Source organism: Rutidosis leptorrhynchoides, chromosome 1, assembly GCF_046630445.1.
Source record: "Rutidosis leptorrhynchoides isolate AG116_Rl617_1_P2 chromosome 1, CSIRO_AGI_Rlap_v1, whole genome shotgun sequence".
NCBI lineage: Eukaryota > Viridiplantae > Streptophyta > Magnoliopsida > Asterales > Asteraceae > Rutidosis > Rutidosis leptorrhynchoides.
In genome coordinates this window covers 215,943,480-215,960,809 of record NC_092333.1, presented here as the reverse complement: position 1 = coordinate 215,960,809, position 17,330 = coordinate 215,943,480, and the positions used below count along the sequence as shown (strand labels likewise).

The following is a 17,330-nucleotide window of genomic DNA, read 5'->3' as shown; positions in this document are numbered from 1 at the left end:
ATATATATATGGATATACATATGGTTAACATGAGATTATGATAAGTAAGTATCTCCATAAGTATATTAACAATGAGTTATATACATATAAACAAGACTACTAACTTAAGGATTTCAAAACGAGACATATATGTAACGATTATCGTTGTAACGACATTTAAATGTATATATATCATATTAAGATATATTAATATATCATAATATCATGATAATATAATAATTTAACATTTCATTAGATATAATAAATAATGGGTTAAAAACATTAATTGAGATCGTTAACTTAAAGGTTTCAAAACAACACTTACATGTAACGACTAACGATGACTTAATGACTCAGTTAAAATGTATATACATGTAGTGTATTTAGATGTATTAAAATACTTTTGGAAGACTTCAAGACATATATCAAAACACTCATACTTACCAAAAATGGTTACAGTTACTTTTCCATTCTTTTCTTTCATCAAGAATTCTAGTCGTATTCTTACTCGTATTATACACAGCTTCAAAACGTACTTACTATGAGTATATACCAATAGGAACTAGCATGGGATTCCACTCTTGATTATGTCATGTATGACTAATCAATTTTAACTTCTACCATGAGCTAGTCAACTAACTAGAACTCCTTTTAACCCCACTCACCACTCACCAATTACCACTCATCATTCACTCCATTTCACTTCCAATTCTCTTTATAATTCTCTCTCAACACACACACACTATTATGAACGTATTTTTCCAGTAGTTAATCATCATCTTCATCAAAAATCACTTCAAGAATCAAGCTATAATCATCATAGGAAGAACACTTCAAGAACACTTCAAAAATCCCTTCAAGTTTACTAATTTACTTCCAAGCTTTCTAATCCATTCCAAGTAATCATCTAAGATCAAGAAACCTTTGTTATATACAGTAGGTTATCTTTCTTATTCAAGGTAATATTCATATTCAAACTTTGATTCAATTTCTATAACTATAAACTATCTTAATTCGAGTAAAAATCTTACTTGAACTTGTTTTTGTGTCATGATCCTACTTCAAGAACTTTCAAGCCATCCAAGATCCTTTGAAGCTAGATCATTTCTTATCACTTCCAGTAGGTTTACCTACTAAACTTGAGGTAGTAATGATGTTCATAACATCATTTGATTCATATATATAAAACTATCTTATTCGAAGGTTTAAACTCGTAATCACTAGAACATAGTTTAGTTAATTCTAAACTTGTTCGCAAACAAAAGTTAATCCTTCTAACTTGACTTTTAAAATTAACTAAACACATGTTCTATATCTATATGATATGCTAACTTAATGATTTAAAACCTGGAAACACGAAAAACACAGTAAAACCGGATTTACGCCGTCGTAGCAACACCGCGGGCTGTTTTGGGTTAGTTAATTAAAAACTATGATAAACTTTGATTTAAAAGTTGTTATTCTGAGAAAATTATTTTTATTATGAACATGAAACTATATCCAAAAATTATGGTTAAACTCAAAGTGGAAGTATGTTTTCTAAAATGGTCATCTAGACGTCGTTCTTTCGACTGAAATGACTACCTTTACAAAAACGACTTGTAACTTATTTTTTCGACTATAAACCTATACTTTTTCTGTTTAGATTCATAAAATAGAGTTCAATATGAAACCATAGCAATTTGATTCACTCAAAACGGATTTAAAATGAAGAAGTTATGGGTAAAACAAGATTGGATAATTTTTCTCATTTTAGCTACGTGAAAATTGGTAACAAATCTATTCCAACCATAACTTAATCAACTTGTATTATATATTATGTAATCTTGAGATACCATAGACACGTATACAATGTTTCGACCTATCATGTCGACACATCTATATATATTTCGGAACAACCATAGACACTCTATATGTGAATGTTGGAGTTAGCTATACAGGGTTGAGGTTGATTCCAAAATATATATAGTTTGAGTTGTGATCAATACTGAGATACGTATACACTGGGTCGTGGATTGATTCAAGATAATATTTATCGATTTATTTCTGTACATCTAACTGTGGACAACTAGTTGTAGGTTACTAACGAGGACAGCTGACTTAATAAACTTAAAACATCAAAATATATTAAAAGTGTTATAAATGTATTTTGAACATACTTTGATATATATGTATATATTGTTATAGGTTCGTGAATCAACCAGTGGCCAAGTCTTACTTCCCGACGAAGTAAAAATCTGTGAAAGTGAGTTATAGTCCCACTTTTAAAATCTAATATTTTTGGGATGAGAATACATGCAGGTTTTATAAATGATTTACAAAATAGACACAAGTACGTGAAACTACATTCTATGGTTGAATTATCGAAATCGAATATGCCCCTTTTTATTAAGTCTGGTAATCTAAGAATTAGGGAACAGACACCCTAATTGACGCGAATCCTAAAGATAGATCTATTGGGCCTAACAAACCCCATCCAAAGTACCGGATGCTTTAGTACTTCGAAATTTATATCATATCCGAAGGGTGTCCCGGAATGATGGGGATATTCTTATATATATGCATCTTGTTAATGTCGGTTACCAGGTGTTCACCATATGAATGATTTTTATCTCTATGTATGGGATGTGTATTGAAATATGAAATCTTGTGGTCTATTATTATGATTTGATATATATAGGTTAAACCTATAACTCACCAATATTTTTGTTGACGTTTAAAGCATGTTTATTCTCAGGTGAATACTAAGAGCTTCCGCTGTTGCATACTAAAATAAGGACAAGATTTGGAGTCCATGTTTGTATGATATTGTGTAAAAACTGCATTCAAGAAACTGATTTCGATGTAACATATTTGTATTGTAAACCATTATGTAATGGTCGTGTGTAAACATGATATTTTAGATTATCATTATTTGATAATCTACGTAAAGCTTTTTAAACCTTTATTTATGAAATAAAGGTTATGGTTTGTTTTAAAAATGAATGCAGTCTTTGAAAAACGTCTCATATAGAGGTCAAAACCTCGCAACGAAATCAATTAATATGGAACGTTTTTAATCAATAAGAACGGGACATTTCAGTTGGTATCAGAGCTGGTATAACGCCGTCCATGTGTGGCGGGTTAGTCGTAAAGGAGGTTCTCACAGTGTTACCTGTGACGAAGCATTGGCTCTTACTCCTTGCGATCCCTTACGAGGGTTGGCAGTAGCCGAGAGGCAGGCCCTAAAATCAGTATCTGAGGTACACTCAGTGGTCACCAGGCGGTTAGCTGGGAAGGCACTGGGTGGGACGGTGGTTGTCCCCAACTGTATTTCAGTTGGTATCAGAGCGTTGGTCTTAGAGAACCAGAATTTTGCATTAGTGTGTCTTATCGAGTTTGTTAGGATGCATTAGTGAGTCTGGACTTCGACCGTGTTTACTTGAAAAAAGATTGCTTAACAAATTTTGTTGGAAACTATATATTTTTAACATGTGAATATTATGTGATATATTAATCTCTTAACGCGTTTGATATTATGTGATAGATGTCTACCTCTAGAACAAGTCCCATTGACTCACCTAATAATAATGAAGAGTCAAATGTAAATTGGAATGATTCGTGGACTGATTCACAAGTTCCCGAAGAGGAACCGGAAGAAGAGTCGGAACCAGAAGAAGAATCGGAACCGGAAGAAGAATCGGAACCGGATGAAGAAATAGAACCGGTGGGGGAAATAATAAAACGGTTAAGTAAAAGAAAATCCTCAACCAACCGACCAAGGTTAATTATGGTCAATGGTGTTTCCGCCAAGGAAGCAATATATTGGGAGGATTACCAATTCTCCGATGAATCGGATTCCGACGAGAATTCCGATGATGTTATAGAAATTACCCCAACTGAATTTAAAAAGGCAAAAGAAAATAATAAGGGAAAGCGCATAAAAATAGAGAAATCTAATTCCAACCCCGATGAACTTTATATGTATCGTCAACCCCCGAAGTCCTTAAGTTGTAACAATGACCCGGGAACCTCTAAACCACCAGGTTTTTCTAAACCAATGTGGACAACGACGGCTCGTATTAGAGGAACATCATATATCCCTAGAAACTTGGCAAAACGAACCAAAACCGAACAAGAAGAAACGAGCGAGTTGGAATAAGATAGTTGTATTCGTGTGGTGTAATATATGTAATATAGTGTGCTTATGCTTTATGATATATGTAAAAATTGCTTGTATTAATAAGTATTTTTTTTATGAATCTAACTCTTGTCTATTTTACAGTATAAAAACACAAAATGGATAGACAACCCAATATTTTAAGAGACCTACCCGGAGACATGATTGATGAAATCTTGTCTAGAGTCGGTCAGAATTCCTCGGCACAACTATTTAAGGCGAGATCAATTTGTAAGACATTCGAAGAACGTTCCAAGAATGCCTTGGTTTATAAAAGGCTTTCGTTCGAAAGATGGGGGATATCACATTGGGAAATCCATAAGTTACAATGTTTGACGCATATATTGCGGGGAACCCAAATGCTATTTTACGTAACGGGTTAAGAAATTATTTTGACTCAGTATATCCGAATATAGGACTTCGTGATTTAGAAAAAGCGGCTAACATGCAACATAAAGAAGCATGTTATGCTTACGGGTTAGTAATGTTCGCTTCTCACCAAAGTGAGAACAAGAACATCGGGCTACAACTATTAAACAAAACGTTCCCACAAGTGACGGAGTCGGTAATTGGGGTAAGAAATGAGGTTTTTAGGTTATTACGAGACTGTTGGTCATTACGTAACCCTCGTCCCTTTGACGACGTTACAACACGCTGTCTTATCAACGGCCATAACGGTTATGTTGCACAAAACCAAGGATGGGAAGTAGTCCTAGTAAAACCAGAATGCATGATTTGTTTCTGGACGTATGAATTACGTGTCTTTATTGCCTTTGCTGGACAACTTGTGTACTAGCTAGAATTATCTTCACAACTATCTTGTATCAAAGTTATTGCGTGCTATATTTCATGCTTTATGTAAAATAAGCGGTATTGTAAGTTTGTAAAATATTGTATAAAAGTTTGAACGCGAAATATTATTATAATCAGTTTTTCATATAGAATTGTAGTAGTTGAATTGTATATTAGCTACTAAGTATGAACTTAACGGGTAGGTACTACCCGAATTTAAACTTATAAAACGCTAATATGAAGAAAAAGCTTTTATAAATGAGTTCATATTATGCTACGAAATACTATTAACTACTCTTAATATTCTGTATGATTAACTTGTTCCATTTGACTATTTTGAAGGAAATGGCACCGACTACTCGACACACAGTGAATATGAATGAAGAGGAATTCCGTACTTTTCTAGCTTCAAACATAGCCGCAGTACAGGCTGCGCTACATACCAACAATAACCTTGGATCTAGCAGTACAGGAAATCGTGTAGGATGCACCTACAAAGAATTCACTGCCTGCAAACCTTTGGAATTTGATGGAACCGAAGGACCGATCGGATTGAAACGGTGGACCGAGAAGGTCGAATCGGTGTTTGCCATAAGTAAGTGTACTGAAGAGGACAAAGTGAAGTACGCTACGCATACCTTCACAGGTTCTGCGTTAACATGGTGGAATACCTATCTAGAGCAAGTGGGACAAGACGATGCGTACGCACTACCGTGGTCAGCATTCAAGCACTTGATGAACGAGAAGTACCGTCCCAGAACCGAGGTCAATAAGCTCAAGACAGAACTTAGAGGGTTACGAACCCAAGGATTTGATATTACCACGTATGAAAGACGATTCACAGAATTGTGCCTATTGTGTCCGGGAGCATTCGAAGATGAGGAAGAGAAGATCGACGCGTTTGTGAAAGGATTACCGGAAAGAATCCAAGAAGATATAAGTTCACACGAGCCCGCCTCCATACAACAGGCATGTAGAATGGCTCACAAACTCGTGAACCAAATTGAAGAAAGAATTAAAGAACAGACTGCTGAAGAGGCCAATGTGAAGCAAGCCAAAAGAAAGTGGGAGGAAAACGGTGATAAGAATCACCAATACAACAACAACAGCAATTACAACAATAATCGCAATAATTATCCCAACAATCGCAACATCAATCGCAACTACAACAAACGGCCCAACAACAACAACAACAGCAACTACAACAATCATCCCAACAACAATAATAACCGCAACAACAACAACAATCAGAAGCAGCTATGCCAAAGGTGTGAAAAGAATCACTCGGGGTTCTGCACTAAATTTTGCAACAAGTGTAAAAGAAATGGTCATAGCGCGGCGAAGTGTGAGGTCTACGGACCAGGGGTTAATAGAACGAAAGGAACAAATGGTGTCGGAACGAGTAATGGCGGAGCAAGTAGTGTCGGAGCAAGTTATGCCAATGTAGTTTGTTATAAATGTGGAAAACCGGGCCACATTATTAGAAATTGCCCGAACTAGGAGAACACGAATGGACAAGGCCGTGAAAGAGTTTTCAATATTAATGCGGCAGAGGCACAGGAAGACCCGGAGCTTGTTATGGGTACGTTTCTTATTGACAATAAATCTGCTTACGTTTTATTTGATTCGGGTGCGGATAGAAGCTATATGAGTAGAGATTTTTGTGCTAAATTAAGTTGTCCATTGACGCCTTTGGATAGTAAATTTTTACTCGAATTAGCAAATGGTAAATTAATTTCAGCAGATAATATATGTCGGAATCGAGAAATTAAACTGGTTAGCGAAACATTTAAGATTGATTTAATACCAGTAGAGTTAGGGAGTTTTGATGTGATAATCGGTATGGAATGGTTGAAAGAAGTGAAAGCAGAGATCGTTTGTTACAAAAATGCAATTCGCATTATACGAGAAAAAGGAAAACCCTTAATGGTGTACGGAGAAAAGGGCAACACGAAGCTACATCTTATTAGTAATTTGAAGGCACAAAAACTAATAAGAAAAGGTTGCTATGCTGTTCTAGCACACGTCGAGAAAGTACAAACTGAAGAAAAGAGCATCAATGATGTTCCCGTCGCAAAAGAATTTCCTGATGTATTTCCGAAAGAATTACCGGGATTACCCCCACATCGATCCGTTGAATTTCAAATAGATCTTGTACCAGGAGCTGCACCAATAGCTCGTGCTCCTTACAGACTCGCACCCAACGAGATGAAAGAACTGCAAAGCCAATTACAAGAATTTTTAGAGCGTGGTTTCATTCGACCAAGCACATCACCGTGGGGAGCTCCTATTTTGTTTGTCAAGAAGAAAGATGGTACATTCAGGTTGTGTATCGACTACCGAGAGTTGAAAAAACTTACCATCAAGAACCGCTACCCACTACCGAGAATCGATGACTTATTTGATCAACTACAAGGCTCGTCTGTTTATTCAAAGATTGACTTACGTTCCGGGTATCATCAAATGCGGGTGAAAGAAGATGATATTCCAAAGACTGCTTTCAGAACACGTTACGGTCATTACGAGTTTATGGTCATGCCGTTTGGTTTAACTAATGCACCAGCTGTGTTCATGGACCTTATGAACCGAGTGTGTGGACCATACCTTGACAAGTTTGTCATTATTTTCATTGATGACATACTTATTTACTCAAAGAATGACCAAGAACACGGTGAACATTTGAGAAAAGTGTTAGAAGTATTGAGGAAGGAAGAATTGTGCGCTAAGTTTTCAAAGTGTGCATTTTGGTTGGAAGAAGTTCAATTCCTCGGTCACATAGTGAACAAAGAAGGTATTAAGGTGGATCCGGCAAAGATAGAAACTGTTGAAAAGTGGGAAACCCCGAAAACTCCGAAACACATACGCCAGTTTTTAGGACTAGCTGGTTACTACAGAAGGTTCATCCAAGACTTTTCCAGAATAGCAAAACCCTTGACTGCATTAACGCATAAAGGGAAGAAATTTGAATGGAATGATGAACAAGAGAAAGCGTTTCAGTTATTGAAGAAAAAGCTAACTACGGCACCTATATTATCATTGCCTGAAGGGAATGATGATTTTGTGATTTATTGTGATGCATCAAAGCAAGGTCTCGGTTGTGTATTAATGCAACGAACGAAGGTGATTGCTTATGCGTCTAGACAATTGAAGATTCACGAACAAAATTATACGACGCATGATTTGGAATTAGGCGCGGTTGTTTTTGCATTAAAGACTTGGAGGCACTACTTATATGGGGTCAAAAGTATTATATATACCGACCACAAAAGTCTTCAACACATATTTAATCAGAAACAACTGAATATGAGGCAGCGTAGGTGGATTGAATTATTGAATGATTACGACTTTGAGATTCGTTACCACCCGGGGAAGGCAAATGTGGTAGCCGATGCCTTGAGCAGGAAGGACAGAGAACCCATTCGAGTAAAATCTATGAATATAATGATTCATAATAACCTTACTACTCATATAAAGGAGGCGCAACAAGGAGTTTTAAAAGAGGGAAATTTAAAGGATGAAATACCCAAAGGATCGGAGAAGCATATTAATATTTGGGAAGACGGAACCCGGTATAGGGCTGAAAGGATTTGGGTACCAAAATTTGGAGATATGAGAGAAATGGTAGTTAGAGAAGCTCATAAAACCAGATACTCAATACATCCTGGAACGGGGAAGATGTACAAGGATCTCAGGAAATATTTTTGGTGGCCGGGTATGAAAGCCGATGTTGCTAAATACGTAGGAGAATGTTTGACGTGTTCTAAGGTCAAAGCTGAGCATCAGAAACCATCAGGTCTACTTCAACAACCCGAAATCCCGGAATGGAAATGGGAAAACATTACCATGGATTTCATCACTAATTGCCAAGGACTGCAAGTGGTTTTGATACTATTTGGGTAATAGTTGATCGTCTCACCAAATCAGCACATTTCCTGCCAATAAGAGAAGATGACAAGATGGAGAAGTTAGCACGACTGTATTTGAAGGAAGTCGTCTCCAGACATGGAATACCAATCTCTATTATCTCTGATAGGGATGGCAGATTTATTTCAAGATTCTGGCAGACATTACAGCAAGCATTAGGAACTCGTCTAGACATGAGTACTGCCTATCATCCACAAACTGATGGGCAGAGCGAAAGGACGATACAAACGCTTGAAGACATGCTACGAGCATGTGTTATTGATTTCGGAAACAGTTGGGATCGACATCTACCGTTAGCAGAATTTTCCTACAACAACAGCTACCATTCAAGCATTGAGATGGCGCCGTTTGAAGCACTTTATGGTAGAAAGTGCAGGTCTCCGATTTGTTGAAGTGAAGTGGGGGATAGACAGATTACGGGTCCGGAGATTATACAAGAAACTACCGAGAAGATCATCCAAATTCAACAACGGTTGAAAACCGCCCAAAGTCGACAAAAGAGCTATGCTGACATTAAAAGAAAAGATATAGAATTTGAAATTGGAGAGATGGTCATGCTTAAAGTTGCACCTTAGAAAGGCGTTGTTCGATTTGGTAAACGAGGGAAATTAAATCCAAGGTATATTGGACCATTCAAGATTATTAATCGTGTCGGACCAGTAGCTTACCGACTTGAGTTACCTCAACAACTCGCGGCTGTACATAACACTTTCCACGTCTCGAATTTGAAGAAATGTTTTGCTAAAGAAGATCTCACTATTCCGTTAGATGAAATCCAAATCAACGAAAAACTTCAATTCATCGAAGAACCCGTCAAAATAATGGATCGTGAGGTTAAAGGACTTAAGCAAAACAAGATACCAATTGTTAAGGTTCGATGGAATGCTCGTAGAGGACCCGAGTTCACCTGGGAGCGTGAAGATCAGATGAAGAAGAAATACCCGCATCTATTTCCAGAAGATTCGTCAACACCTTCAACAGCTTAAAATTTCGGGACGAAATTTATTTAACGGGTAGGTACTGTAGTGACCCGAACTTTTCCATGTTTATATATATTAATTGAGATTGATATTTACATGATTAAATGTTTCCAACATGTTAAGCAATCAAACTTGTTAAGACTTGATTAATTGAAATATGTTTCATATAGACAATTGACCACCCAAGTTGACCGGCGATTCACGAACGTTAAAACTTGTAAAAACGACATGACGATATATATATGGATATACATATGGTTAACATGAGATTATGATAAGTAAGTATCTTCATAAGTATATTAACAATGAGTTATATACATATAAACAAGACTACTAACTTAAGGATTTCGAAACGAGACATATATGTAACGATTATCGTTGTAACGACATTTAAATGTATATATATCATATTAAGATATATTAATATATCATAATATCATGATAATATAATAATTTAACATTTCATTAGATATAATAAATAATGGGTTAAAAACATTAATTGAGATCGTTAACTTAAAGGTTTCAAAACAACACTTACATGTAACGACTAACGATGACTTAATGACTCAGTTAAAATGTATATACATGTAGTGTATTTAGATGTATTAAAATACATTTGGAAGACTTCAAGACATATATCAAAACACTCATACTTAACGAAAATGGTTACAGTTACTTTTCCATTCTTTTCTTTCATCAAGAATTCTAGTCGTATTCTTACCCGTATTATACACAGCTTCAAAACGTACTTACTATGAGTATATACCAATAGGAACTAGCATGGGATTCCACTCTTGATTATGTCATGTATGACTAATCAATTTTAACTTCTACCATGAGCTAGTCAACTAACTAGAACTCCTTTTAACCCCACTCACCACTCACCAATTACCACTCATCATTCACTCCATTTCACTTCCAATTCTCTTTCTAATTCTCTCTCAGCACACACACACTATTATGAACGTATTTTTCCAGTAGTTAATCATCATCTTCATCAAAAATCACTTCAAGAATCAAGCTATAATCATCATAGGAAGAACACTTCAAGAACACTTCAAAAATCCCTTCAAGTTTACTAATTTACTTCGAAGCTTTCTAATCCATTCCAAGTAATCATCTAAGATCAAGAAACCTTTGTTATATACAGTAGGTTATCTTTCTTATTCAAGGTAATATTCATATTCAAACTTTGATTCAATTTCTATAACTATAAACTATCTTAATTCGAGTAAAAATCTTACTTGAACTTGTTTTTGTGTCATGATCCTACTTCAAGAACTTTCAAGCCATCCAAGATCCTTTGAAGCTAGATCATTTCTTATCACTTCCAGTAGGTTTACCTACTAAACTTGAGGTAGTAACGATGTTCATAACATCATTTGATTCATATATATAAAACTATCTTATTCGAAGGTTTAAACTCGTAATCACTAGAACATAGTTTAGTTAATTCTAAACTTGTTCGCAAACAAAAGTTAATCCTTCTAACTTGACTTTTAAAATTAACTAAACACATGTTCTATATCTATATGATATGCTAACTTAATGATTTAAAACCTGGAAACACGAAAAACACCGTAAAACCGGATTTACGCCGTCGTAGCAACACCGCGGGCTGTTTTGGGTTAGTTAATTAAAAACTATGATAAACTTTGATTTAAAAGTTGTTATTCTGAGAAAATGATTTTTATTATGAACATGAAACTATATCCAAAAATTATGGTTAAACTCAAAGTGGAAGTATGTTTTCTAAAATGGTCATCTAGACGTCGTTCTTTCGACTGAAATGACTACCTTTACAAAAACGACTTGTAACTTATTTTTCCGACTATAAACCTATACTTTTTCTGTTTAGATTCATAAAATAGAGTTCAATATGAAACCATAGCAATTTGATTAACTCAAAACGGATTTAAAATGAAGAAGTTATGGGTAAAACAAGATTGGATAATTTTTCTCATTTTAGCTACGTGAAAATTGGTAACAAATCTATTCCAACCATAACTTAATCAACTTGTATTGTATATTATGTAATCTTGAGATACCATAGACACGTATACAATGTTTCGACCTATCATGTCGACACATCTATATATATTTCGGAACAACCATAGACACTCTATATGTGAATGTTGGAGTTAGCTATACAGGGTTGAGGTTGATTCCAAAATATATATAGTTTGAGTTGTGATCAATACTGAGATACGTATACACTGGGTCGTGGATTGATTCAAGATAATATTTATCGATTTATTTCTGTACATCTAACTGTGGACAACTAGTTGTAGGTTACTAACGAGGACAGCTGACTTAATAAACTTAAAACATCAAAATATATTAAAAGTGTTATAAATGTATTTTGAACATACTTTGATATATATGTATATATTGTTATAGGTTCGTGAATCAACTAGTGGCCAAGTCTTACTTCCGGACGAAGTAAAAATCTGTGAAAGTGAGTTATAGTCCCACTTTTAAAATCTAATATTTTTGGGATGAGAATACATGCAGGTTTTATAAATGATTTACAAAATAGACACAAGTACGTGAAACTACATTCTATGGTTGAATTATCGAAATCGAATATGCCCCTTTTTATTAAGTCTGGTAATCTAAGAATTAGGGAACAGACACCCTAATTGACGCGAATCCTAAAGATAGATCTATTGGGCCTAACAAACCCCATCCAAAGTACCGGATGCTTTAGTACTTCGAAATTTATATCATATCCGAAGGGTGTCCCGGAATGATGGGGATATTCTTATATATATGCATCTTGTTAATGTCGGTTACCAGGTGTTCACCATATGAATGATTTTTATCTCTATGTATGGGATGTGTATTGAAATATGAAATCTTGTGGTCTATTATTATGATTTGATATATATAGGTTAAACCTATAACTCACCAACATTTTTGTTGACGTTTAAAGCATGTTTATTCTCAGGTGAATACTAAGAGCTTCCGCTGTTGCATACTAAAATAAGGAAAAGATTTGGAGTCCATGTTTGTATGATATTGTGTAAAAACTGCATTCAAGAAACTGATTTCGATGTAACATATTTGTATTGTAAACCATTATGTAATGGTCGTGTGTAAACAGGATATTTTAGATTATCATTATTTGATAATCTACGTAAAGCTTTTTAAACCTTTATTTATGAAATAAAGGTTATGGTTTGTTTTAAAAATGAATGCAGTCTTTGAAAAACGTCTCATATAGAGGTCAAAACCTCGCAACGAAATCAATTAATATGGAACGTTTTTAATCAATAAGAACGGGACATTTCATCCTTAAACTTTTTTTTTTGCTGGCGTCGTCCCTTAACTTGTGCTTTGTAACTCCGGTCGTCCCTCCGTCTAACTTCCGTTTAAATTTTCTGTTAAGTCATCCCATGTGCTAGACACATGAGGGTATTTTCGTCATTCTAGCACTTTTTATTGAAATAATTTAATTTTACGTTTCTTTTATTTTTCTTTTCTTTCCTTTTTATCTTCTTCAAAACACAAATTCTCCTTTCATTTTCCAGATCCCACCTCCTCCCCTTGTTTCTCTCTCTAAAATCTCTCTCATTTTTTTTTAATCAAATCAAAAGAACTGCCAGAAGTTTTTACCAGAGTAAATGGGGAGTCTCACATGTGTTCAGATCTAAAATACGATTAAATATATCCGACGATGGTTGCAGGTTTCCCGATGGCGGAGGCGGCGGTTGCGATCGTTGCAGGTTTCTGATGGTGGAGGCGACAGTTTGCGTTGGTTGCAGGTTTTTGAGATCTGAAACCACCCCGTCGTTTGAACATCTGATTTTGCCATCTGGGTTTCATCATTTGATTTTGGTCGCTGTTACAAATCTGGGTTTCATAAGAGTTTGGCGGTGGGTGACCAACACAAGCACGCACAAATCGAGAGCAAAAACGAACAAATCTTACCACAAAATTCAAGGTTCTGTATTTGTATTTGAGTTAAAATCGCCAAAATTCCAACAATGGGTACAATTAAATTTTAAATTCTGAAGCATTTTTAGTATTTATTTAATCATGTGTGCTTATATTCTTTTGATGTATGTATGATTGTTTCTCAAGTTCAATTATTCCGTGTGCATATGTATATCAGTATATGTATATTAGTCATCATTTATCATTTATTTATATCAAAATTAAGTTTGCGAGTGACAATTTTATTCAATTAACTTTTAGATAACTGTGTTCTTAGTTTCAAAAGTTATCATTAGTCATCTCTAATTTAAACAACAGTACTACTTATTTGTTTGAATTGAATTGAAAATTTAAATTGTTTGAATTTAGTATAAAAATATGAGGGTTCATGATTTTAGGATAAAGGTAATATATGAGTTAAGTGGAGAAAAGAGGGTGAAGAGAACAAAAAGATAAAAAGACAAAAATACCCTCATGTGCCTAGCACATGGGATGACTTAACAGAAAATTTAAACGGAAGTTAGACGGAGGGACGACCGGAGTTACAAAGTACAAGTTAAGGGACGACGTCAACAAAAAAAGAAGTTTAAGGATGACCTGAGAAGATTGGATACAAGTTCAGGAACGACGAGCGTAATTTTGTCTTATAATAATATACTATACTCCATAAAAACTACTCCTACAAGGTATATATGGTTTTAATAAAAAACTAAAAAATAAAAAATATAAGTGAACGGTAGGTAGAGCTAGTCCCCATTTCTCTCATTTTATCTCTCACATCCACCTTATCTTCTCTCAAACTCAATTTTCTTTCATTTTCTCTCAACCACACCACACCACCACCACTTCCGCCGCCACCACACCACCACCACTTCCGCCGCCACCACACCACCACCACCACCGTCAAAAACTACATCTCTGGCACCACCACTTCCGCCGCTGTTGACTAACACCAAAATACTCCGACCGCCACTTCCAACTTATTTTTTTTCAGATTCGACGGGTGTCGGTGGTTTTGCATTTTCCGGCTAGATCTACATGGATCGGTTAAAAAACGGCCAGATCTAAATAGATCCCTTTCAGAAGATTTACGGAAGTGGTGGTCAGTGTTTAGATATATTCCGACTTTTTATCTTTTTTTTCTGGGAAAAAAGAAGTTTTTTTTGTTTTTTTGTTGAGAAAAACACATTTGTAATTTTTTTTTCAAACCAACGCCGGTGACAGTGGTGGTCGACGGCGGTGGGTGTTGCTGTTGAATGGGGCTGTGGCGGTGTTGTTGTTGGCCGAAGGTGGGTTTGTTAAAAATTTGTTCATTCATGATATATGTTAAAGCAAACAAAAGTTGGTTATATTTGTTGATTCATGATGTATTTTGTTGGTGACAGAATAGAAAAGATGTAACCCAACTTGTTTATTTGCTACAATCTCCCTTTTCACATTTTCATGAAAAATGGTTTTTCAATTAAATTGAGTTTTTTCAAAAATAAAAAATAAACTAACATCATTTAATATATATCTTTTATAAATAGATTTGCTACCTTTTATCAAAAATGTGTGTTAAATTGGTACCCAGTTACATTAATAAGTTGTAACTATATAGATGATTAATTAATTGTGTATTAACTAAAAGATATTAACTGATTCTTTTAAAAATTTTGATAATAAAATGACTTAAAGCTGATAAATTAAAAAAGTGATTTAAAATAGGAATAATCCTGAAAAAGTCTGAAAAAACTGAAAAGTGTAAGAATAAGATTCCTTCACATGGTTTTATGGTGGGACCCACATCTGAAAAATCGTGATCACATGGTTCGAGTTAAAATGCAGCTCATTCTAAATTTGAATAGTAGGACTCATTCTAAATTAGGCATGAAGCCTTTATGAAATGAATACAAAGGAAAAAGAATCAATCCATTTTGCAAGTCATCTTGTGACATCTACAAATGGATGGGTTGAAGATGTCTTTCTTGTTGTCTAAGGTCAAATTACCTTAAAGGTAGATTCCTTTTTATCTTGTCTATTATTTATTTCTAACATTGCGCCTAATCGAAATGGTATGTTATTTCGTAAAAATTACCTGTTTTTCTTTCCCTCTACTTTTCTTTTGTGTAATTATAATTAATCATTTGTAGCTGCTCCTGATTTGGTCCCTAGTGTTGCCATATCTATGCAACAGCTTGCTCGAGTAATTGGAACATTGTATACTATTTTTGCGCCATTTGATTCGTCAGGTTGCCTCGTTGTTGGTATCTTAATTAACTATTGATGTTGCCTCTTTGTTGGTATCTTAATTAACTACTGATGTGCGTTCGTTTTCGAGTATACGTTTACTGTTACCGTACATTTGTAATCTTATAGCTTGAAAAAAAATAAATTAATCAAATGTTGGAGTGTCACTGCCATAGAAACATGTTAGCATATAATAGATGTCTTTGTTATACCTCATATTTCGTGATGCCTATGTATGTGTTTTCGTTCCCTTGCCTTCTCAGTGTGTATGTATGTTTTGTCTTTTTGTTTTTCATACGTCATTGTTTTATTTTCGAAGCTGTTATATTTTCATATCTATCTTATACGTCAACTGTGGTCATCAGCTTTTTTGCTCTCTCTCGAGTGTATATGTTGGTGCTTCTCCAGTATCTAACATCCTTTTCTTAAATTTTACAGTTCTCTCACCTCTTTATCGCGACTCGGGCGACTGCAGCTGCATCGGTATGTATTGTGGCGCATAAAAACCTCATTACAAATTATTTCAATATTTGATATCTAATTTTAACTAAGTTTTTACATATAAAATTAAATAGTTAAATATTTATTTATTACTGTACATTATATTATCATCATCCAACGGAGAATATCAAATGTGTATAAAATTAATGAATTTTGCACGATTATTTTACGAACTCGTGCAACGCACGGGCTCTAACGTTTTATATACTTTCGCTATGTATATAGTTGAATGATACAATCTGTTACAGTTTTTGCACGGTTTTTACACATCATGCAACGCACGGGCTCTAAAACCTAGTATATATATATATATATATATATATATATATATATATATATATATATATATATATATATATATATTTTGTTGGACGGTGACATATTTTACACATTTAATATGTGTGGCTGAATTATTGAAGGAAAGTAGTCAAGTATCCTATTGTTTTAGTGGCCACCTACCGTGTTTGTTTTGACCACATGTTTGTTGGAGCTTATTTACATTCGTATGAATCAATGGGTAGATGGCATGCATGCATGAATTCAACTATAAAAGGAAGGCTACGGAGCTTCATTCTAAGCATCCCAAAACACATTCTCCATTGTATACTAAAATAGTTAAATAAAAGAGTTAAATAGAGAGTTAGTGAGTATTAATCTCCTAATTACAAGAGATATAAAGATTAGTGCTTATCCTTGTAATTAGAGAGAAGTGTAATTCCTATTATTCTTATTAGTGAAACGTTTCTTTCCTTGCCCGTGGTTTTTACCCTATTGGGGTTTTCCACGTTAAATCTCGGTGTCTCTTTATTGTCGCTATTCCATTTATT

At 34.8% G+C, this 17,330-nt stretch overlaps 1 long non-coding RNA gene across 1 annotated transcript; it reads left to right on the top strand.

Annotated features, from left to right (window-relative positions):
- The first annotated feature begins 15,693 nt into the window (after nt 1-15,693).
- On the top strand, nt 15,694-16,796 carry LOC139868238 (uncharacterized). The gene is made up of 3 exons (XR_011765954.1): nt 15,694-15,769; nt 15,906-16,004; nt 16,441-16,796. It is a non-coding gene; the product is annotated as an uncharacterized lncRNA (long non-coding RNA).
- Nucleotides 16,797-17,330: the final 534 nt, after the last annotated feature.